Consider the following 24,058-nt stretch of genomic DNA (forward strand, 5'->3'; position numbering starts at 1 on the left):
CTCAGAAACAAAAAGCCACTTTGGGCAGATCCCAGGACGACGCCCAGGTGGAAGTAACTGACCAATGAGAGAGGTCTCCTTCACAGGGATGACCCCTGTTCTTTGGGGTATATAACCCCTAAACATACAATCACCCCCGCTCGTTCGTAGGATTAAACTGAGGTGAACGCGTCACTCTCTAACTTATTCCTCTTAACCTGCACATCACACAGCACCTGGGAAACTTTGACGAGAGATTCCGTTTTCTATTCGTTGGACATAACGAACTATTGACTCCGTTCTTCAAACCGACAAAAGTAACTTCGATTTGCAATATTTCTTACTTGTGACATATTGACATGTTGTGATTGAATTGTTGATTTTGACTGTATTTTACAAATGATTTAACTTAATCATCGTTAGGTCAGTTTCCATTGATCGTCCATTGTTACTATAGAAGCCTCTTCCTCTCTACCTCTTCCTCAACTTCTCCCCCTCCCCCTTCACACGCGCTCTACGCAACCATTGTGTAGGGAAATGTAATACAGGGAAATGTAATAGCCACAGGACAACAGCTTTAAGCACAACTTAACACTGGTCAAAGTAAGTAAGTCTCAACTGTGAACAGAAGACAAAACGAAAGGCAAAAAGAAAGGCATTGATACGGTGGCAAAATAAGAAAACGAGGCTTACCTGGGCCATGAAGCGATGAAATCTTTGGTTCATCACGCAGGATTTTGTACACTATCGAATGGGGCAGTGGTTTTTTGAGTGATGTACCCCTTGTGAAATATTTTTTCAGCCAAGTACCCCCTAACCAGCGCTGAGCATTTTTGATTGAAAAAAAGATGTAGGCCCTAATACACAGCGCTATGACATTGTAACGGATGTGTTCAGAGCATGAACAGGCACAACTCATGGGTGGGTTTTTTGATATATTTGCTCCTGCAGAAGACAATAAAACAACAAATTGCCATCTTATTTTCTCTCTCTTTGCACCTCAGCTTCCCTCAAGCAATACAAAATGTAGTGTTCATTCAACATTACATCACATATTCAATGCACACTACTAGCCAAGAGCTGTTCAAATTTGACCAGAAAACATTTAGCAAATTAATGTTAACATCACAAAAAAATATATTCAGAGGAGATAACAGTGCCACCCATAGCCGCGGGAACATATTTTATCAAGGGGGTTCTTGGGGGGGGCTTAATGTTGCGGGGCGGCAGGGACGTAAAAATAGGCCCTGGACTTTGATTCAGACTGGCCCACCAGAACTGGCCCCCATATACGTCACCACAGCTGCCCTGCTAATGCAAGCATATTCAGTGTTCAGTCATTCAGGTAATGCGAGTGCGCATGGCCAACATTTTTGGCCTTTATTTGAGCGCAAAATAGTTGAGCTGTATGTAAAATAAACATAACCATTTTTCAATTGGTAAAACCTTGTCTAGTGAAGGTGATTTCTTTCTCTCTTAATTTTTCAGCCCCACCCTACGTTTCTTAGCCTGGTCTTACATCATTATTCTTCTCCTGGTGCTCCCAATGCTCAGTCCACTACTGCGGAGCTGTGCCACGGTGGTGGATTTTTAAGTCATCAATTTAAATGTTCGTGCTGTCGGTGGGTGCTGCAGCACCATCAGCACCCCTAGTTCCCGCGGCCACCTAGAGCAGGGGTTCTCAAACATTTTAGCCCACGACCCCTAAAATAATGGTGCCAGTGACTCGCGCCCCCCGCATCCACGTAGGTGGTTTACGTATACGTGGGAGTAAAAATAGGCCCTGTTCTTTGATCCAGAACCGGCCCCCGTACCACCACAGCTGCCCTGCTAATGCATGCACATTTTGAGTTAGATGTGATGCTAGTTCAGAAGATCAATAGTTAATGCGAGCACGCGTAGCGCGCAATCCCAATTTTTTTTGCCTTTATTGTGTAAAACAAACAAAGCCGTTGTTCAATTGGTAAAACTTTGTGCGTAGCAACCCACCTTCAGACTTCAAGTTTCAATGACTTTCCGTTACGTTAAATGACCGGACTACTTGCGGAATGATATGAAAGATGTGAATTGGAAGCACAAAACCCGTTGCCAACGACAGCTTTTTGCAGCGAGGCATATCAAGAAATTACTGACCTGCGAACGCAGACATTTAACCTACATATGGCCCATACAAATTTACAGAACTTTTTGGAACATTCTAAGGAACCGTGTAATAACTATTTTAATGGATTTTTGAATGGATGCTAATCTTTAAAAATCTCACTTACCCCCTGGACTGCCTTAACGTACCCCCAGGGGTACGCGTCCCCCTGGTTGAGAACCACTGGAATAAGGAAAAGAATAGTTCCTCAGTGTGTGACACCAACTACCTTTGAAGAAAAGAACAAGACAGTAGGCTTAAAATCTTGGAATGGCCAGCAGTCTCCAGACTGAAACCCCATTGAGCTGGTTTGAGATGAATTGGACAGAAGGGGGGGAAGCAAGCAACCTACAAGTGCTACAACCTACAACTTCTGCAAAAGTATTGGGAAGAACTTTAAATATTTCATTTACATTGTAGAAAGAATGACATTATTTCCCGATGGTTTATTGGGTGTGCTCACGCCTTCGGCGAGCACAACCATTGTTCTCTCACATATATATTATTATTATTGGGGTGTGCTTGCTTTCGGCGAGCACAAACCATTGTTATCTCACATAAATATTTATTTACTATTTTTGCCCCCCTAAGGATCAGTCAATATTTGGACTACATAGACAACGCCTGTGTCAAAATGTTGGTCTTGGTCTCGATTGCTTTGCTTGTATTGGGATATACGTTCTGTTGCACAGTTTAGGAGGTTACAACGTTTTTGTGGCAACAAAGTGCCTTTTGTCAAATCAAATCAAATTTATTTGAATAGCCCTTTTTACACGCAAGCATGTCACAGAGGGCTTCACATACGCCCATAGAACTGCCCCTCAACCAACCTAAACCCTCAAGGAAGACAAGGAAAAACTCCCAGAAAAACTCCCAACGGGAGAAAAAATGGAAGAAACCTTGGGAGGAGCAATTCAGAGAGGGATCACCTCCTCCAGAGACGGTTGGCAAGAGAGAGGAGCAGAACACAAGCTAAACATAGTCATACAGTGTCAATGGGTTTTGTCGATGAAGGGTAATCTGTGCTAGCCACGTCACCACGTCAACACACGTTAGCAACGACGCATGGATACAACGTGATAGAGACTTTCTAGCTCGCAAATTGGAGCTTAGATTAAGAGTGAAAAATACCACCCCCAAAAAATCACAACCATTTGGCTTTGTAGATAAGGCGATTTCGAGTGGAACTGCAATCTCAGATTTTTGATTTAGGTTGTGAAAGTCTTTGAAATTTGAGCGAGTGCAGGTCGCCCGTGAGACCGCCTCGTCTTTTAGGCGGCAGCCATGCTAGAAAGCGTCATAGTAGTATGTTTGTAGCTAATTTTATAGTTCCATTTTACACTAAAAAACTGAAAGAGGGAAATGTTATGACGATGACTATTGTGAAAACAGCCAGGTGGTGAGATTTTAATGTAGGTTGCTGTAAAAACTTTTGTTTTTAGTAAAAATAGTAAAAACTTTTGTTTTTACAGCGATTTGTTTGCTACGTGAGAGCCCCGTCAGCCTCCATTGACGATTGCGGCAGCAGCAACAGTGTTGTCAACGAGTGTTGACACTGGTCGACAACAGTATTGTCGATCTGCGTCTGGTGAGTATTTTCAGAATTTACATCCATCCGTCCATTTTAGAACAGGTAAGGGGGTTTTCGGCACTTCGCTTCGCGCCTAACAACTCCCCTTACCTGTTCTAAAATCAGCGTAAACCACGGCCTCTTGGGGCTTATTGCTAAATTATGTTCCAATTATTACGTCTATTTTACCGAATTTATTTGACCGAATTCTGCATTAGCAAAACACAAAATAAGTGGCTTCGTCCCAAGATCAGACAGTGCAGCTAATTTAATGGTAAACACTTGAACGGGGGCTTATTACCTGAAAAATTATTTACTGTGTCATCGCAATTACACTCTCAGGGCTTAAAAACACTGTGACTTGCTCAAGTAGGCAAATGGCTTGACCATTTCATAATAAATTCAGTAAATCAAGCAACGCTGTAAGACCCAGTGAAATGTTATACAGCTAGCAAACTAACGTTAGCTAGCATCGCTACGACATTGGCTAATTCTACTTCGGTAGGCTATCCTCAGTATTTGCAAGCTATCTAAACTTATACTGTATCTAAAATAAGAGAAATGGCCACGAGACAAGCTTTCACAGGTGTTCGAGTGTCTATGTTGCTTCACTCCGTGGGCCTGCACCTCGTCCATTACTGTTTACAACGTTAGCAGGACAACTTTGTTTGCGTTGCCATCTCAGCGTGAGAAGGGAACGAGAGGTTTGGTGTGAGAGCGTCTGAGCAGGGGCGATTCTAGGATCAGACCTCTAGGGGTGCTCAGTCCCCAATTAGAATGTGATATGAATACAGTGCCTTGCAAAAGTGATAAACCCCCTTGTTATTATAAATCCCTAATTTCACTTGATAGCAATTAATACATTTATGTATTATTATGAAAAATATTGAATGAATAAAAAAACTAAGGATATCACTTTCTTCATGAACTACCAGCATCAAATGATAATAAAGAATAATATATATATATATATATTTTTTTAGGGGTGCTTGAGCACCTACTTTACAGTTGAATATTAGCTGATATTTAACTACATACATTTAACTGATACAAATGCTGCCATGGTACACCACTGCCAACGCTAGCAAACTAGAAACGTCAACGCCATTTAATTTTTTTTTTTAATTATAAATCTTTACTCTGACAAGTGACTTATGTCTGGACAAGTGAAATGTTAATGTACTTGTCGCCTCAAAAAGTTAATGTCGAGCCCTGACTTGAATAATAATACATCTATATGTAAATGTTGACCTATCCAATAAAACATCTAAGTTCTGTTCGGTTTGTGGCTACACAGTCTTATTTCAGATAAAAGAGGGTGAGGTGGTGGAAAAGGGGAAGGATGTGGTAGAGGTAGAAGACAGAGTGGAGAAAGGAAAGTAAGAGGAGATGGAAGAAGAGGAAAAAGAAAAGAAAGGATAAAGAGGGGATGGAGGAGGAAGGGAATGTGTGGAGTGAGAGGTGTAGGAGGAGAGACACTATTCAGGCATGCAAACTCCTCACCTTTAGGTGAGACACCTTTTTGAAACCAAAATGGGTAACCTACATGATTCGTTCTGATTCGATGAGAAAATATTGTGGTAGTGGCCAAGCCTGATTTAACACTCGGATCGATAAGCAGTCTCAAAAATTGTATCAATATTGTAATAGACCTAGAATATAGTCAGATTCTTTCGGCAAGGAGAATGCACACAAAACGAAGCTGCACAACGGACTTTTGAAAAAAGGTTCAGTCTTTATTAATATTTAGACAAGTACTTAAATTCATGCGGCTACTACCAGTTATGCTGGATAAGGTCAGATACTAAAAGCCCCAGCGAGCTTCAATATGCCACCCAACTAACCGCCTACCCCCAAGAACCCGTTGAACTCAGACAGGTCACACAACACTGCAAACCACAATGTTCCACACACCACCCCCGGAGGGCACCGCACACACTCCCACGGCACTGCACTAGGCACACAAGACGCCAGCCAGGCTACACCCGAAACCACAGTCCCTCGTTCACCCTCCCACCCCGGATCATAAACTGGTAATGCCATCTGGTTAAAAACACACACAAATTAAAGTATATTAAGTGCACTTTTACGTGCTAAAGTGGAACAACTTCAAGTATACTTAGTACACTTTAAGTATATGGACATAGCCGTATACTTAAAGTGTACTAAGTATACTTGAAGTTGTTCCACTTTAGCACGTAAAAGTGCACTTAATATACTTTAAATTGTGCTTTAGTACAATTTAATTACAACTTGAATATATTAAGTACAAAATAAGTTGTTCCAAAATAGCACACTTCAAATTAACTAATCATTCAATTATTAGAAGTATATTGATGATTAATCACTCTTAAAGTATACTCAAGTATGCTAAGATTTAGTATAGGGGAGAGCCCGGACACCCTGCGGAGAAAGCTCATTTCGGCCGCTTGTATTCGCAATCTCGTTCTTTCGGTCACTACCCATAGGTCGTGACCATAGGTGAGGGTAGGAACGTAGATCGACTGGTAAATAGAGAGCTTCGCCTTTCGACTCAGCTCCTTCTTCACCACGACGGACCGATACAGAGCCCGCATCACTGCGGACGCCGCACCGATCCGCCTGTCGACCTCGCGCTCCATTCTTCCCTCACTCGTGAACAAGACCCCGATATACTTGAACTCCTCCACTTGGTTCAGGATCTCCTCCCCGACCCGGAGATGGCACTCCACCCTTTTCCGGTCGATAACCATGGCCTCAGATTTGGAGGTGCTGATTCGCATCCCAGCCGCTTCACAGTCGGTTGCGAACCGCTCCAGTGAGAGCTGAAGGTCACGGCCCGATGAAGCCAACAGGACCACATCATCTGCAAAAAGCAGCGACCCGATCCTGAGGTCACCAAACCGGACCCCCTCAACACCCTGGCTGCGCCTAGAAATCCTGTCCATATAGGTAATGAACAGAATCGGTGACATAGGGCAGCCCTGGCGGAGTCCAACCCTCACCGGAAACAAGTTCGACTTACTGTAAGAGTGGACATTGGGATTGGGCCTAACCGTTATTATCTCCGGATTGATTCTATGGCCGTCTTCACAACTCTCAAGAAGGGGTTAAGCGAAAATGTGAAACAGTGTCTCATTGTCCAAGCCGCCCCAGTAGGTGGCTGACTGGCTGCAACCAAGTTGTGGCCTCTGAGGTGAACCACACTTGGTAAGTGTAAAAGCCAGAACATCCAAACCGCAGAGCAAGCTGGAGGAGGAGGGAGAAATAGTCGTCCAGTCCTGCCCTGCACTTAAGAAAGGTGGAACAGATCACATTCCTTTCATTGCAAGCAGGGAAAGAGGAGATACCGCCGAGGGGGCAAAGAGAAGGGTAGCAGGGTGGGAAAGAGAGGCCCGGCAGCTTCTGCATGAGGGGAGTGACGCAGACAGGGCAGGGAACAATTGGAGCAAGTTGGGGTGGTGCCCAGCACTGTTCTGTAGGTACCTGAGGACCCAGGGAGGCGATGAAGGTTGCAAACACAGTAGGAAGGTCAGCGAGAACAGGGGGCGGAGCCAGGAAACCAGAGAAAATTGGTGTGGGGGGGGTCACTTATAGGAGGGAAGGTGGGTTGAAACCTGCCGGACGCAGGGCGGGGGGCTCCTGGAGTTGACGGGCCTCTCACACGCACAGGAACAGTGCCGGTCCTAACACATTTGGCGCCCTAGGCAAGGTTTGAAAATTGTATGCACTCTGGAAATTCCCGCCCCCCTCTTCATGCCTATGTCAACTGTAGAAAGGACCGGCACTGCACGGGAAGGAGACATGAACAATTAATTTGTATGTACAGAGAGAGTGGAGAAGGAAAGGAAGAGTATGTTTAAGAAGGAGAAAGGAGAGAAGGTTAATATCTCAAGCCTTCCGTTCTTCAACGGAAAAAAGGTAATTGAGCAAACAGACAAAAGACAGACAGACAGATGTGGCATTGTAGACGACCGGTGGCCGTAGCAGCGGGTTAAATAGTTAATGCACGGTCGGCAAACTGCTCTTGAAAGGTTAATTAGCATCTAATCTGTGTTGGAGGGACACAGAGTTGGCTGACATTAACAGGACATGACAAGGCAGACGGGCAGGTAGGCCAGACAGCTGTACGGAACTACCTCTCATAACACACCACATAACTAGTGTTATCAATCATCAATGAGACAGAAATGAGAGGGAAAAAAGGGGGGAGGAAAAAGGAGTGGGGGAGAGAGGGGAGCAATAAGAAGAGAAAGAGGTAGAGAGGGCCAAGTTGTGAGTGTGAGGGAAAGGAAGAAAATCTACTGTCCATTTAAATCCATTCAACTATTGTCACATATGTGTATGGGGTGAAAACAGCATGTCCAATTTAGCATATCAGTAAAATGATTTGTGAGAGATTTAAGTGTAGCTAGAATCTACAATTGTGTAGACGTATTATGAGAAGGACACCCATCCGATAACAGATGCGTCCCTTCAGGGTAAAATACTGTTGCTAAGTGAAGTCCAAAAATATGCCAGAAATCATCTTGAAAAAAGGCCACTGATGGTTAATATAGCCAGAACTGTGTGTATTCTTCGATGATAAATTCCAAATATGCTTCAATCAGATTTGATCCAATAACATCACTATTTTGCCGTCAATGCAGCAAAGTGCTGTCCCATTCCAATGTTTAGCATTTTGAGCCCTGGCTGTCCCTAGGGACATTGGGATTGGGCCTTAGTATCATAGTTGTGTGCACAAATGTGTCCAAAACTGATATATTTAAGTTAAATATAATCATATTCATAGTTAAATACATTTGACAAATATAAGAATATGAGGCCAACGTTATGTTCATATTACAGAACGCTAAAAAAGAACTATTTTGCGCTCAAATTAATGCAAAAATAATTAGCTTGCATGCTCCACATGCTCGCATTGCTTGTTGAAGACCCTATCTACGCTTACTTCAAAAAGATTCTAGGACCAGGTTTGGCTATGCCCTTAATGTTTACAACGTCTGGCTCCGCCCCTGCCTACCACCAAAAATAGAAACACTCTGTGGGAAACACTGCCACCCATTCACTCCACAGCCCCTTCTCTCGGGCCACCCGATTCTGTGCAGGACAATTTAAATGATGGCGGGTGTTCCATATCCTCCTGCAGGAGCCTCCACATCTGCTCTTTCTATGGCAGCGTTGACCCTCACTCCTCCTGCTCCCTAAACCCCACTCGCAAGCCAGCCACCTTACTGTAAGCCCACCTCCATCATTGTCCCTAACCTGGCAAAGGCTCTCCAGCACCACCTCGACCACCGGTTTCTCAGGTCCCTGCTGACCTACTAATTTCAATGCCCAAACCTCCAGTCGGCACTCGAGGCCTCCAACATGGCTACCTGTCGGGAATTCCTCTGCATCACCCTGGACACTGTGTCATTCCAAGCACCACTCCCCTTTTTCCAACTATTTGCATACTCCTACCTGCACCAAGTTCCATGTCCTCTCCCTATAAATCATCCCCCAAGGACGCTCCTTCATCTGTCACTGTCACGGCCACAGCCCACAGCCCCCCCGGTTTCATTTTTTCCCTGCCCTAGTGTTCCCTGTCTCATTGTCGTCACCTGTGTCTCGTTCAGTTCTCGTTAGTTTCATTATGTCCACCTGTGTCTTGTTTGTTTCTGTGTATTTAGGTTCCTGTTTTGTGTCAAGTCATTGTCTTGGCATTACCCTTACACACAGGGACCCTTTGTCCCTGTGTGTACCCTGTCTGTTTCACGTTTCGAGTATTAAACCTTCTGTTTGACCATGCATGCTGACTCCCCTGCATTTGGGTCCAACCCCACCTCACGGCGTGACAGAATGCCAAGACCAAACTTGGACCCTGCGGTGAGTTCCCCGAACCCTTTCCTTGGGACCAGGCATGCCTTTGGTGGACCACAAAGCCTGCAGCAGAGGGCCCACCCTAGGTCCTGGTTCCTGCCTTGGCTCCAGCCCCTGCCCGAACCCCGACTCCAGCCTCGGTCCTGCCCTGGGCCCCTGCCTCGATCCTGCCCTGTGCCCCTGCCTCATCCGGAGGTTGTGCCGCCCTGCGCCCGGACGAACAAGGTTGCGCCGCCCAGCACCCAGACCACCATGGCTGTTCCTGCCGGGGAGTCTCGGCCGCCTGCCGCCGGAACCCAGCCCCGTTCCTGCCATGTGCCCCAGCCCCGTTCCTGCCATGTACCACAGCGCCGTTCCTGCCTTGTACCCCAGCCCCGTTCCTGCCCTGTGCCCCAGGCGCCCCCTCGTCTGCGCTCCCAGGCGACCCCTCGTCCGCGCCCCCTCCTCCACGCTCCCAGGCGCCCCCGTGCCTGAGCTCCGGCCCCCAGGTCATCCCCCGACCCTCTGCCCTGCCTCCGGGCCGTCCCTTGGACCTGCCCCGACCCTCTGCCCTGCCCCCGGGCCGTCCCCCGGACCTGCTCCGACCCCCTGCGTCTGGTGATGTCCCTTGAGAGGGGGGTACTGTCACGGCCACAGCCGTGCCCCCCCCCCCCCCCACAGTTTCAGTTTTTTTCCCTGCCCTAGTGTTCCCTATCTCATTGTCGTCACCTGTGTCTCGTTCAGTTCTCGTTAGTTTCATTGTGTCCACCTGTGTCTTGTTTGTTTCTGTGTATTTAGGTTCCTGTTTTGTGTCCAGTCTTTGTCTTGGCATTACCCTTTGTCCCTGTGTGTACCCTGTCTGGTTCCCGTTTCGAGTATTAAACCTTTTGTTTGACCATGCCTGCTGACTCCCCTGCATTTGGGTCCAACCCCACCTCACGTTGTGACAGTCACCTCCTCGCTTCTCGTACCCACTCGCTCCACCAAACCATCACCTTGGACACCTCCTGTCTCATGGACCTCTGGCATCACCTTCTGTCTCACTGGAACAGCATTACCTTGTTCTAAAACCAACTAATTTTAGAGCCCAAAGACATGCAACTGTTCATGGTTTTGGCCGCTAATACGCTGGCCACTGGTTCTCTTCCCCATGGTTTCCCGAGGTCCCTTCCTGCCCTTCCTCATCACAACCCCTCTCATCTGCATCATCCCACAAACTCTGTCCTTCCACTGGAGCCACAAATGGACCAGCGGACAACCCTGCAGTCATCTTCTCGATCAACAAAGACCGCTCCGACTCCATCTCTGCCATGCCCTTCCTCCGCTGCCTCACCTGGCTGAATCACACACCAGTTCATCCTCAGGGCCACTCAAGTCCCCAGCCACCACAACACCATTGCTGACTCTCTCTCCTGTCTCTTGCTCCTGAAGTTCAAGCTATTGGCGCCAGAAGCAAACTCCCTGGAGCCCCGCATGCCATCCACATGGCTCCTTCTCACTTCTGAACTGCTAGACAGTCCGTGCTGGCAACTCCACCCATTCCACTGATGCCACCCTAGAAGCCATGTTTCTCCTGGCCTTCTTCAGATTTTAAGGTGCTCCGAGTTCACTTCCACATTTGACACATCTGCTCACCCGTGCCTGTCTGACTGATCACACAACACTCCCCAGACACACTCATATTTTGTCTGAAACGCAACTAAAACCAAAAGCGGGCCGGTAATTCCCATCTTCCTCTTCCATCTCAACTTTCCCCTCAGTAGGGTGGACAATAGAACGCAACATTTTTGGCCAAGGATAACCAACTAACAAATATTTCTAGGCTTTGTGGAACGCAGGTAGCAAACGCATTGAATCGAACGTTCAGAAAGCCTAAGTTAACCTGAATGTAGCTAAGAAATCTGCCTGCAAATCTAGCACCGGAATCTTCTCTTTTTCTTAGCTCAATAACAAGCAACTGTCAGAAAAGTTGAAGATGTAACACTTTAAAACTAGAGGTATTTGGGGGTTTGTGTGTTTTAAGGAGACTTTACGACACCAGAACCAGAGATTCAACCAGGGTTGATGACGCACACACGCAAACATGCGCACACACACACCCGCGCAAGATCTATGCAAGGGAACCAATGAAAGAAGAGCCAATGTGACAGTTGCATGCCTGTGTATGAACCAATGACTGTGGAGAGCGGTCTCGTTTGAATGGTGTATGAAATCTATAATCTTCTATGTTCATTGGTAAGAGACAGGAAGTCTGGGTGACCTGAAAGAGTTCTTGTCACCTGGGGGGAAGAGACAGTTGGTCTAAGGACAATGTGGGTTTGGTTGTATTGTTCTTATCACCTGTGGTGAGATGGATAAATGGATCAAGCTGCCCTGACTCTTCCTGTTTCATAGGTGATGTTAATTAAGTTATTGTTTGAAGATGGTCACACAAAGGACAGTTGACCATTTGATTGGTCAACCCCTGTGGCGTTATTATCTACTGCTCTGGAGAGAGCTGTGACAACAAAGAACTTTGGGACTCTTGGTGGAAATGTATTGTTTTAAGCTGTCACTATGTTGAGTTAGCCAATCACAGAGTTTGCTACATTGATTGATTGACCTTACAGAATGCCATTGATCTAAAGTTTATATAAGGTTGAACATGTGTGATGGTAGCTATCACTCTTACGATTTGTGTAGATGGCACCTCCTTCGTTAATGACTGATCACAAAGTACTTTGTTTAATCATATGAAATTGTATAGTCTTAATAAATTCAATTGCAACCGCCATCTTCGACTATTCATATCTACACAGACCAGCTAGAATTTTCTACCACAATGGTTAGCTAGCGCACAAGCTAACAGACATACTTTGTGACAACCCTGATGATTTGTCTCCTTGCTGCCGGGTGTAAGCAATACACTTTCTTAACTTCTTCACTGACTGACTGCAATACTTGATAAAGATGTATATTTCTGACAAACTACTAGCGAGAAAAAAACAATATGCCAGTTAGCATGTAGACACTTACCTCTTAATGCTATTAAATGTTGGTTGCAATACACATGAAATGAAATGTAATAGAAGGCTTTTGCATCCAGGAAGGCAAAAAGGTCAGGGTTTAGATGGCAGGTGTGGAATTTAGTTGTTACTTTGTTTCTAGTTTGAAGAGAAATAATCAGGTTCTCTTCTTTATAAGTGTGTTAATATGTTATATTAGTCTACTTTGTGTGATAAAGGATTTGAGCAATTTTTTATTTATTTATGTATTTTAGTTAGGAACGCCGAGTTAGTGAAAATTAAATAAATGAATAAATAGGTAAATAAATAGATAAATACATACATAAATATGGCTATGAAATAAACTCTGAAATAAAACAAAGATGGTAATAAATATAGCATTATATAATTATATAGCTGAATCCATTTACCGACATCAAAAAATGTATTTATTTAAAAATGACGTTTTTGTAAAGACAACATTTATTTATTTAATGGGACTTTTATTTCCTAATGCCAAATTTATATATTTTTGAGACTTTTACACACCACATTTCTGTGCTGTATTTATTTCCGATCTCACATGCAAATGAGAGGGGCGTGGTTATCTTATGACCAACGCAGCTGCACATAACAACGGTCACTACGCCTAAGAAAGAAGACAATCACTGCCACCGCTACATCGCTCTGCTATTATGTGGATTGCTAGATCGATAAGGCACCTGGCTATAACTATCTAGCTCCACCATTATGCCATGCCGGTATTACCATTTAGTGAGATGAGACCTGAAGTGAAGCCAGAACATTCCAGACATTACCCATACCTTTGGATTTGCAGTACTGCTTCAAATTGAAGTCCAGTTTCTTATATTTATTATTATTGGCAATTTAAAGTTGCAACTAACCAAGAAGTGTCCAGACCAAGACCCATTTAACACGGTACACAATACCCAAACCCAGATATTATAATTTATGGAATTATTCAATATTAAATCAAACCACTACCACTTAACTCGTTTTAATGACCATTCAGTGCCAAAACGGGTTTGACTGTTCAGGTCTGTGCCAATACAGCACAATACTACTAACTCTACAGTAGCTAGCTCTAGCTGAAATGGCCACACTGATGTCGTCCTTTCATTATTTTGCCAGCTAGCTAGCCGGCTAGCCAGCCACTTGGCCTACAGTTGCCGACATCGAGACCGGTGATAGCCAACATACCACCTAGGAAGACGTAGTGGTGGCAGTGATTGTTAGCTTTGCAGACGAGTTACACGTCACACGAGCGAAAGCAATGTTTACAAAGTTTAACTTCAGCGCTACCTTGTAGCTATCAAAGACCAAGTCCCCACACGTAGGTTACTATAGGTCACCGCCATCACTCCCATTGGGAACAAATGATCAAAAGGCAGAGACAACACATACATTATGTGCTTGTCTACATTGTTTGCTTTTCGGCACTGCGATGCCACTGTCACCCCCCATACAGGTAGCATAGCTATTTAGGAATCAAGGTGTGCAGCTGCGTTGGTCGGAAGATAACCACGCCCCTCTTGTTTGCATGTGAGATCGGAAATAAAGACAGCACAGAAATAAATGTGGTGTGGAAATAAATGTGGTGCGTAAAAGTCTCAAAAAATAAATGTGGCATTAGGAAATAAAAGTCCCAGGAAATAAATAAATGTTGTATTTACAAAAATGTAATTTTGAAATAAATAAATAAATGTATTTATTTATTGATGTTGGTAAATGGATTCAGCTATATAATTGTATAATGCTATATATATATATTTATTGCCATCTTTGTTTTATTTCAGTGTTTATTTCATTGCCATATTTATTAATGTATGTATTTATCTGTTTATTTACCTATTTATTTATTTGGACTAACTCGGCGTTCCATATTTTAGTTCCATATGCTACAGTTTGTTATTTGTCTTTGATACTTATTTTTGAAATTGTTTTAAATGTTACAATTAGTTATTTGTTTTGTTCCAAAATATCAGAATACAAATTGCAATAAGTGCTATACGGTGGGGGGGGGGGTTTCTGGGGGGGGCGGGGGGAGCCTCACAAGCTAGGGCCGCCACTGCTTGCGGGGCCTGTCATGTGACTTCCGTTGAAAATGAATGGGAGGCTAAATTTAGCTCTTCCCCCCCTGAAAAAAATCCTTGGGGAAACACTGGATTGTCGGTGGCTGCAACGCCTGTATGAAACCCAGGACAGTCTTGAGCCCTCAGGATAACCTTGGGTCAAGATCAATCTTCTTACCCCTTTCAGGGCATTACCACTCACCACCTGGCGAGGGACAGAGCGAGAGATAGATAAGGCAGGATTGGACCTCATTATGATGGTTATTGTATTCATAATGGTGGTATATATCCCCAGAGGATAGAGTGACACTCCCGTGGCTTTGGTACTGCTGTAATTGAGGCATCATTCAGAGGATGAATGATTGGACTGGGGATGAAAGCTAATCATACCTGACTCACACATGCATACAGGCTCGCACATACACACACGAACATGGGCACACACAAACACGGATATACACACATATAAGAAGATGAAGTAGAGCTTGCGGATGGGGGGTGAAAACTCATGCACACATGGACACATACATGTATGTCCTCTCATACTGACGTTTCTGGCACGCACACACACACACTGCCCTGCATATAATACCGCCACCCCAAAAACAGACACACCCCTATCCCTATTGTAGCTTGACCTTCAGACGGGCCTGTATTAATTAGCCAGCTTCTCAGGCAGGCTCTGATGACTGCTCTCTGCATGGGGTGTTATTCCTTCATTAGAATAATAAGGTAATTAATAACAACACGGTTAAGGTCACCACCTGAACGACTCAGGACGAGCACTTAACTAGAATGAGGGGCAGAGTCTGTTTTTGAAGGCGGTTGATAGTGTGTGCGTGTGTGTGTGTGTGTGTGTGTAAGGGTGGGGATGTGGTCTTACAAGGAGGGTTTGAATGTGTGTGTGTGTGTTAGGGGGCGGGGTGGGTGGTCTGGGAGACGGTTGTGGGTTTGAAAATATTTTAGAAGGAGGTATATCTCTTGTTCTTTGCTTCTACACTCATTTCACTCATTCATCTTACACTCCTCCCTCCATCCTAGCCCCCAACCCACTCAGCCAAGAGGAGGCTGAAAGACAGAGTGCCCTTGCAGGGGTAATTATATTAGGTTTGGTGATACCGGATCGTAAAACTTAAAGCAGTCTAATACCTCGGAATTGGTCTGTGTGTGTGTGTATGTGCATGTTTGTGTGTGTGCGCGCACTAGTCACGCTGTCATGTTTAACTGCAACGGCTGGTCCGAGTTTGGCTCCTTCTCTCGGAGTGCGTCTCATAAATAGCGTCATCATGCAAAATAAATAGAAGGAAATAAACAAATAGTGCTAAATCAAGTGGGTGGGGGTGATGTAACAGGACAGATCTAGGCCTGCACAGATGGTTATTTACTGGTGTACACCAGGGGAGGGTGGCCATGGCTATAATGTCCGTTTTATGGACAATAAACTTCTCCTTCCCTCCTTTCTCCCCATCCACCTGCCCTCCATCCCTCTATCTTGTCTTTACTCTTTCGAGGGAGGAGACAGAGTGTGATACGGTGAGAGGAAGAGACAGGAAGGGAGAAAGAGAGAAAGACATCCTAGTTTACAGCTTAAAGATGAATCGATAAGTGTTCAGTTGCTCCCCCAGGTCTAACGAGACTGTAACAACACCCCCTTTCCAGGTCTGAGGCTGTCAACCTACAACCACGTCCTCCCTCCATCTTTGCTCCGTCTTTTTTCCTCCATCCTGTTCTCTAGCCCAGCCCTCCCCAGCAATCCAATCTATCCCCACCTCATCCTCCCTCAATGCTTTCCTTGCCCTCCTCTCCATTGTTCTCTCATCATTCCCCATCCAGTCCTTTCTCCATCTTTGCTTTGTCCTCACCTCCATCCCCAGCCCTTCCCTCTATAGCAAGGTCAACCAGACCAGACAGATCCGACATCCTATCAAACCAAATCAGCCTTCTTGACACCCTCAGTATGCTTAACCAACAAATGCCAATGCAAAGGAGTCAGGTGGAGTCAGGGAGTCAGGTGGCTGAGCGGTTAGAGAACCAGGCTAGTAATCAGAAGGTTGCTCGTTCAAGCCGGTTGCTGGTTCGTGCCAAAATGACGTTGTGTCCTTGGGCAAGGCACTTCACCCTACTTGCCTCGGGGGGAATGTCCCTGTAAGTCGCTCTGGATAAGGAAAAAATGATGGCCAGTGTGCACCCACTTCTATAAAACCCTGACCACAGCATCCTTGGCTACCACACAGGATACACTCAGATCAATTTGCCAATTGATTATTCTGTTTTCTAACATATTACTTCAAATAGGTAGAATCTTACTTATTTGTATACTATGTAATATGTTACAGGAGCTGTAGAAAGACAAACCACAGGGGCCAAACTCATACTGACATGTGTTCTATCATCGTACAAAGTTATTTGAATTTTGAGATTTGATATGGAGGTTTGTATAGATTTAACCTTTGTATTTGTTCGTTATACATGTTATGCCATGGAAACAATTTAAAATAATGTTACAATTTACAGAGTGAAGTGTCATGTTTTTCTTAGTAACATAATCCAACTTTGCATTTATTGCATGGGAAAGAGAATGAACAGTTAAAAAGGATATGGTAAGGGCCTGGTAACACCACGGAAACAAACACAGCTTCCTTTTACAGGACAGTTTCAGCTTACTTACTGAGTAAATAGCCATGTGTTACCCGATATCACCGTGGAATGTATATAACAAGTTCATAATATGGGTAACGTTGATAAAGTAATATTATAGTAATAGTAATATATAACACCTTGTATTTCTCACACTGAGAAGTAGGGGATAACATCCCGCTATATACAATGAATGGACGAGGCACATGCATACAGAAGTAAGTTTTCTGCCAAGTTGATAGCTGTCTTGAGTTATAAAGGAGTTAAACAGGTATGGTAATCTCACGCAAAACTTTTGATTAAACTTGACAGCCCTGATTGCAACACTACCGGAACGATTCTGTAGAAGAAGCACATGTGGCAACCCAGGAGTGCAGCACCATGGACAGAGTCCCAGTAGGCACCACTAGCAGCACTCCGATCAGCACCTTGGGCAGCTGCACCGGCAAGCCCGGGGTCGGGTGATCAGAGGCAGGTATGTCTGGGTGCCGCTCTCACGGGAGACAACAAGCTGCCCAGTGCGGCTCATGAGTGGAATGGAGGATGGCCACAAAAAGACGGGCCAGCCCTGCCGGAGGGGGGAATCGATAGAAGTGAATAGGAGCTGGACTCCAACACATGCAGATGGTCGCAGTATAACCAACTCCTACTTTGTGTTTTTTTCAGTGAGGAGTGGGGGTCCAGACAGCCCAGCTGGACCCTCAACCGAGGAAGAACCTGATTTCTTTCGTGTGTTTTTTTGGGGTCGTTTATTCTAATAAACGTCTGTTGTCTGGTACCGCAACTGTGTTTTTGAGTGGTACTGTTACCCTTCACCAAAAAAGTCTATCGTGTTTTTTTCTGACTGATATCTTTCACATGTAGCACATTCTCACTAATGTCTTTCTTTAGTAAATAGTTGTACTCTCTCTGTCTCTACAGTATTATTATATACAATTACATACTGTACAGTGCCTTACTTAGGTAACTGATAACTATTCTACATCTATCCTCCCAATTTCCAATTTTTGGAAATAACATGTCAGGGAAAATCCTGACCTTTTTGTATTTCCTCCAGATCATCCTGGCTATCGCTGACTATTAGAGCACTCAATCTATCTGGCCTGTATCTAAGCGCAGTCTCTATGGCAATGACTGTGCACAAATTCAAAGAACCACTGAGTCTGGTGCAGAGAAGTGGTATAGAAAACCCTAGAATGTAGCTAGTAGTTATCACTAGAATGTCCAGAATTCCATAACAACTAGCAATAACCTAAGCGGTCATTTAAACCACTACATTTCAAACTATATAATATGGAGGAGCCCCTAAAAAGTTTAAAATATATCTATAAGTTCATGCGTATCCATGCTCTCAGTGTCTTTGTGTCTTTGCTATAAGAAATTAGCTATACACACACCGGAAACTGTAACTCGTTTGCACATGAAAAGTTTTTTGTTCACACAAGTTACAATTTCCATACTATAAATCTCTCAGTCTCATGATGAACACCTACCAAATTGAGAGATTTAATTCAGTTATTCATTCATTATAAATAAATTAGTGATAGCACTTGTGACCCCTAGGTGGGAAGCAGACAACCTGGTGACCTGGTGTAGCCAGAACAACTAAGAGCTCAATGCTCTTAAGAAAGTGGAGATGGTTGTGGACTTCAGGAATAATACAGCCCCACTCACCCCCATCACCTTGTGCGACAACCCAGTCAACACTGGAGTCCTTCCGCTTCCTGGGCACCATCCTCTCCCAGGACCTCAAGTGGGAACTGAACACAGAGCATGTACTTCCTATGGCAGCTGAAGAAATTCAACCTGCCAAAGAGAATGGCCGGGTTTCCCAGATTCGGTAAGAAGCTCTCTTAGAACGTTCCTAAGAAGATCTTAGCGTTCCTAAGAAGATCTTAACGAATCTGGGAAACCCGGCCAATGATGGTGCACTTCTACGCAGCCATCATGGAGTCTATCCTCCCCTCTTCCATCACCATCTGGTACGCTGCTGCCACTGCCAAGGACAAGAGCAGACTGCAGCGTATCATCCGCACTGCTGAGAAGGTGATCAGCTGCAATCTACCTACCCTCGAGGATCTGCACACCTCGAGGACCTTGAGGCGTGCGAGGAAGATTGTGGCCGACCCCTCCCACCCTGGTCACTCCCTGTTCCAGCTACTCCCCTCTGGCAGAAGGCTGCGGTCCATCAGGACCAAAACCTCAAGCCATAAGAACAGTTTCTTTCCATCTGCTACTGGCCTCTTCAACAAGGCCAAGGACTGCCATTGACATTCATTCACTTATTTAACTATTATAAGTCCATCTAATGGCAATTACAGTATGCATAAGCCACCTTCTCAGTATCCGATTGCACTATGTTGACCACTCACGCTGCTCATTCTTATTCTTATATATTTTTATTTTAAATTTATTGTTTAGTTCTTAGAAATAGCTAAATTATTGTACTTTCTTAAGTACTATTAAATTAAAAAACTAATATTAAATTATTGTACTTTCTTACTTAATTGGGGTGTGCTTGCCTTCGTCACGAAAACTCGCGTAACTATCTCAAGCAGAACATCAGTTTAGCAGCTCGTTAACTTCTGGGAGATGGCTAGGCTAACTGCTTTACTGCAAGGCAGCTGCAGAAACGCCACAAGCAAAGAGGCCTGGGTGATAACTATTTGATCATTTTACGACTTACACGTGATATGGGCGTGTAAGGGCTACTACTGTAACTAGCTACCAGAACAAAGTTACGTAATGTGACAAGAGACTGAAGTACAAAAAGTACAAAGTACAAGTACAAAAAACCCAACAGGAGCACCGACAACGTCGGCAAACCTGCGCCAGCCATTCTTTTTATTAATGTCTTTGTACAAATACTGGGACGTATCATACAGGACTGGATATGCAGCCACTCAGGCGATTAGTTTCTCCTCCATCTTAAAAACTGAAAGCTAGAACTGTTTACCATGGTTGGTATGTTACGAGAAACAAGAAAACACTGCGATTGGTCATTGCTAGCAAAAATCACTCCTCATTTGCATAAAGTTGAGGCAATCTCAATTCGATCGCATTGCTACCCACAATGCACCACGCAAGCGATTCGCCTGGCTCCATAGAAAATGAATGGACAACATGTTGGCGCTCGCATCGCTGCAGTGTAAATGCATTTACGTTTTGGGGGGCTTATTTTCAGTTAGCAGACGGTACTGTTTGAATCACAATTCAATCTGAAATACTGCCAGTGACAACGTTGTTACAGTAGCTTGTTTCAAAGGGTGTTCGCTTGTTTCAAAGGGTGTTCTTAATGAATTATGCAATATGAGTAGGCTAAATGCTTGAAAATGTCACTAGAAGGGAAAACGGACCCACCTGCAACCGATGCAAACAAGCACACCCTACAATTTTCCCAGAAATGGTACCCTCTGTAGTTTAAGATTAGTATATGTTAAGTGTTTTGCACCTCCCTGCCACAGTAAGTTCTGTGTTGTATAACATACATACCGAATAAATTCTGATTCTGACCCCTAGCAACTTTTCTTTGACAAATACAATGATAGTTGCTGCAAAGCAGCTTTTCATCAATTGCTGGAAATAAATTCCATGTGGTCAATATGACCGTGAATGCCTGAAATAGGTCAATCTTATTTTCTTTGCCTTTTGTGTAATTTATATACAAAACATTTTAAATTAAAATACTGACACTTTTAGGAAAAGTAAGTTATCAACAGGATTTGATTTTTGTATTCAACAAAGTTGTTGCACATATTTCAATTGGCCTTTCTTAAGGTCTTCTGTGTCATGTGTCCAACATCATCTGTACTCTAGGGCAAGGGTTCCCAATCCTGGTTCTCAGGCCTCCCTGCCCTGCATGTTTTAGATGTTTCCCTGCTCCAACACACCTGATTCAACCATTCAATATCTAAAACATGCAGGGCAGGGAGGCCCAAGGACCAGGTTTGGGAACCCCTGCTCTAGGGCATGAAAAACTGTCAAATAATGTCCGTCTTGTAAAATGTGCTTTCTGAAATCCCTGGGAAATAACATGGAATGTCTGGTAATAATGTTTCACTTTGCTCTGGTCCAGAACCTAATACCTTTTCATCAGTTCCAGAAGGAACATATAACACAGTATAAAGAATATGTTTACTGCCTTGTGATGGTTGGGTACTGCCGAGAGAGTTTTATGGCGTGCAGGTCCTCAGTGAAACGACTCTTCAAAGGGAAACGTGGTGTGGGCCACACGCAGTAATCATGTCTAGCACTGTCAAAGCATCCTTGGTACCCTATTAGTCCAAATGGACCGTTAGGAGAACCTTGTCTGGGTTTTACCACAGGAAGAGCTGGAAAGCATGAAGACAGGGAAGGGCTGGGAATATTCTTGTCATCAGCCTTTTTATTTTTATTTCATATGACAGATAAACATACAATCTTCAGGGAAATCTTTGGTATTTCAATCATCATTCATGCTATGTACTTAAAGATGTGATAGATATAAAATATTTATAGGAAATGTTCACTATGAATGAAGATGGATAAATTTGATCAAAATGTATGCAAAGAAATTGAAATGTTATCAGACTCCACTGCCGATCCTCCTCACGTTTTGCACAACATGTTTTCCCGTTAAGCTCTTGTCCACAACATTTCTTCAGCCTAGCAATTATGAGGCTGACTTAGGAGTTTAACCCAGAGGGATCCCAACCTCATCACAGGGTTTACTTAGCCATCATCGGCTCCCTTCATACCCTCCTCTGGGGACACCTACTCTCCCACAGAACAGGGTGATTATCTCCTACCATCGTTCCCATCCATTTTCCTTCTGCATGTCAATGCTTTGTTCTGCACCATTTGACACAGGGCTTGTTGAATTTTGATTTGTTGTATTTATTTTCTTGTATCACGGTTGACGCAGAATTGAAGTATGAAGTCAGAGGCTTTTGTTGTTGCCACTTATGTCTTATGTCCTTAGTAAACACTGTATGCATAGGCAATAATGACATTTCAATGTTATGTTTGCTGTTTAGACACTTCTGGGGCCCGTTCGTTGTAAGGGTTGAAGCTAAGCTAATCCATTGTCCCTTTAGCCCGTTAACATTAGTGAGCTAACTGAGAACCGCAAATATCGGTTCGTCAACGGCTGATCCGCATCCAAATCATGTGGTTAATTTCAATCAGGCTAAACTTATCAGGACAAGTGCACAAGCACGTCCTACTTCAAAAGGCAGGAAAGGTTGATCAACAAAACCGTGATTTTCTAACGGTATGATGGCGGAAAAGACGAAAGAGAGAGCGGTGATATTCTCGCCATCTGAGCAAACTATTATAATGAGTCTCTACGAAGACAATAAGCATATTATCATGGCTAAGTCAAACACCACCACCGCTGCCAGAGCAAGACAGGCATCTTGGCAAAAAAATTGCCGATAAACTAAATGCGTATTTTGGTAAAATGGCTCATCTTTAGTGCCTTATTACCCCGATCAATCAGATCACATTTCTTTAAATGTGCCTGCTGGCAGTAGGCTTAATGGAAATTAATCATCGAATGAGATCTTGCTAGCGAAAATTATGATATCAACTTTTTCAGAATAAGTATAAAAACAAGGCCAAAGAGTATAATTGATACGAATTCATAGACACTTAAGAGGATATATGTAGGCCTACTGAAAGCGCATGTAGGCCTACTAGGGTGATATCAGGTAAAATGGGCCACTTTTTGGTAAATCGTTTGGGACAATAATACAATACCATATATGCCTTTTGCATGTGTTTTTATGATTAGTAATGACTGTTTTTGATCATTTTTGTTGAAATGATGTAATAAAATATTATTACATCCCCTCCTTGAGTCACCACCTTACCGCGGTGGAGGGGTTTGCGTGTCCTAGTGATCCTGGAAGCTATGTTGTCGGGGGCTTTATGCCCCTGGTAGGGTCTCCCAAGGCAAACAGGTTCCAGGTGAAAGACCAGACAAAGCGTGGCTCAAAAAACCAACCATGAAGAAACACAACAATGGTTCTCAGTTGCCCCTGCCCGGAAGCGGGTCACCGGGGCCCCCCCCTGGAGCCAGGCCCGGGGGTGGGGCTCGATGGCGAGCGCCTGGTGGCCGGGCCTTTTCCCATGGGGCCCGGTCGGGCACAGCCCGAAGAGACAACGTGGGACCCTCTTCCAGTGGGCTCACCATCCGCAGGAGGGGTCATGGGGGTCGGGTGCAGTGTGAGACGGGCGGCGGCCGAAGGCGGGGGCCTTGGCGGTCCGATCCTCGGCTGCAGAAGCTAGCTTTAGGGACGTGGAACGTCACCTCGCTGGCGGGAAAGGAGCCTGAGCTGGTGCGCGAGGTAGAGAGTTTCCGGCTAGATATAGTCGGCCTCGCCTCGACGCACAGCACAGGCTCCGGAACCAGTCTCCTTGAGAGGGGCTGGACTCTCTTCCACTCTGGAGTTGCCCTTGCTGAGAGGCGTCGAGCTGGGGTGGGAATACTTGTTTCCCCTCGGTTCGGTGCCTGTACATTGGGGTTCACCCCGGTGGATGAGAGGGTAGCCTCCCTCCGCCTTCGGGTGGGGGGACGGGTCCTCACTGTCGTTTGTGCTTATGCACCAAACGGCAGCTCAGAGTACCCACCCTTTTTGGAGTCTCTGGAGGGGGTGCTGGAAAGCGCTCCTCCCGGGGATTCCCTCGTCCTCCTGGGGGACTTCAATGCTCATGTGGGCAATGACAGTGAGACCTGGAGGGGCGTGATTGGGAGGAACGGCCCCCCCGATCTGAACCCAAGTGGTGTTCTGTTGTTGGACTTCTGTGCTAAACACGGCTTGTCCATAACGAACACCATGTTCAAGCATAAGGG

The 24,058-nt window shown here is 44.7% G+C and overlaps 1 long non-coding RNA gene across 1 annotated transcript; it reads left to right on the forward strand.

Moving 5' to 3' along the window:
• The first annotated feature begins 223 nt into the window (after positions 1 to 223).
• Positions 224 to 17,999, forward strand: LOC146294936 (uncharacterized). The gene is made up of 4 exons (XR_014753299.1): positions 224 to 296; positions 3,592 to 3,707; positions 17,536 to 17,698; positions 17,890 to 17,999. It is a non-coding gene; the product is annotated as an uncharacterized LOC146294936 (long non-coding RNA).
• Positions 18,000 to 24,058: the final 6,059 nt, after the last annotated feature.

This window comes from Hypomesus nipponensis, chromosome 4 (genome assembly GCF_054491055.1).
Source record: "Hypomesus nipponensis isolate SF chromosome 4, ASM5449105v1, whole genome shotgun sequence".
NCBI lineage: Eukaryota > Metazoa > Chordata > Actinopteri > Osmeriformes > Osmeridae > Hypomesus > Hypomesus nipponensis.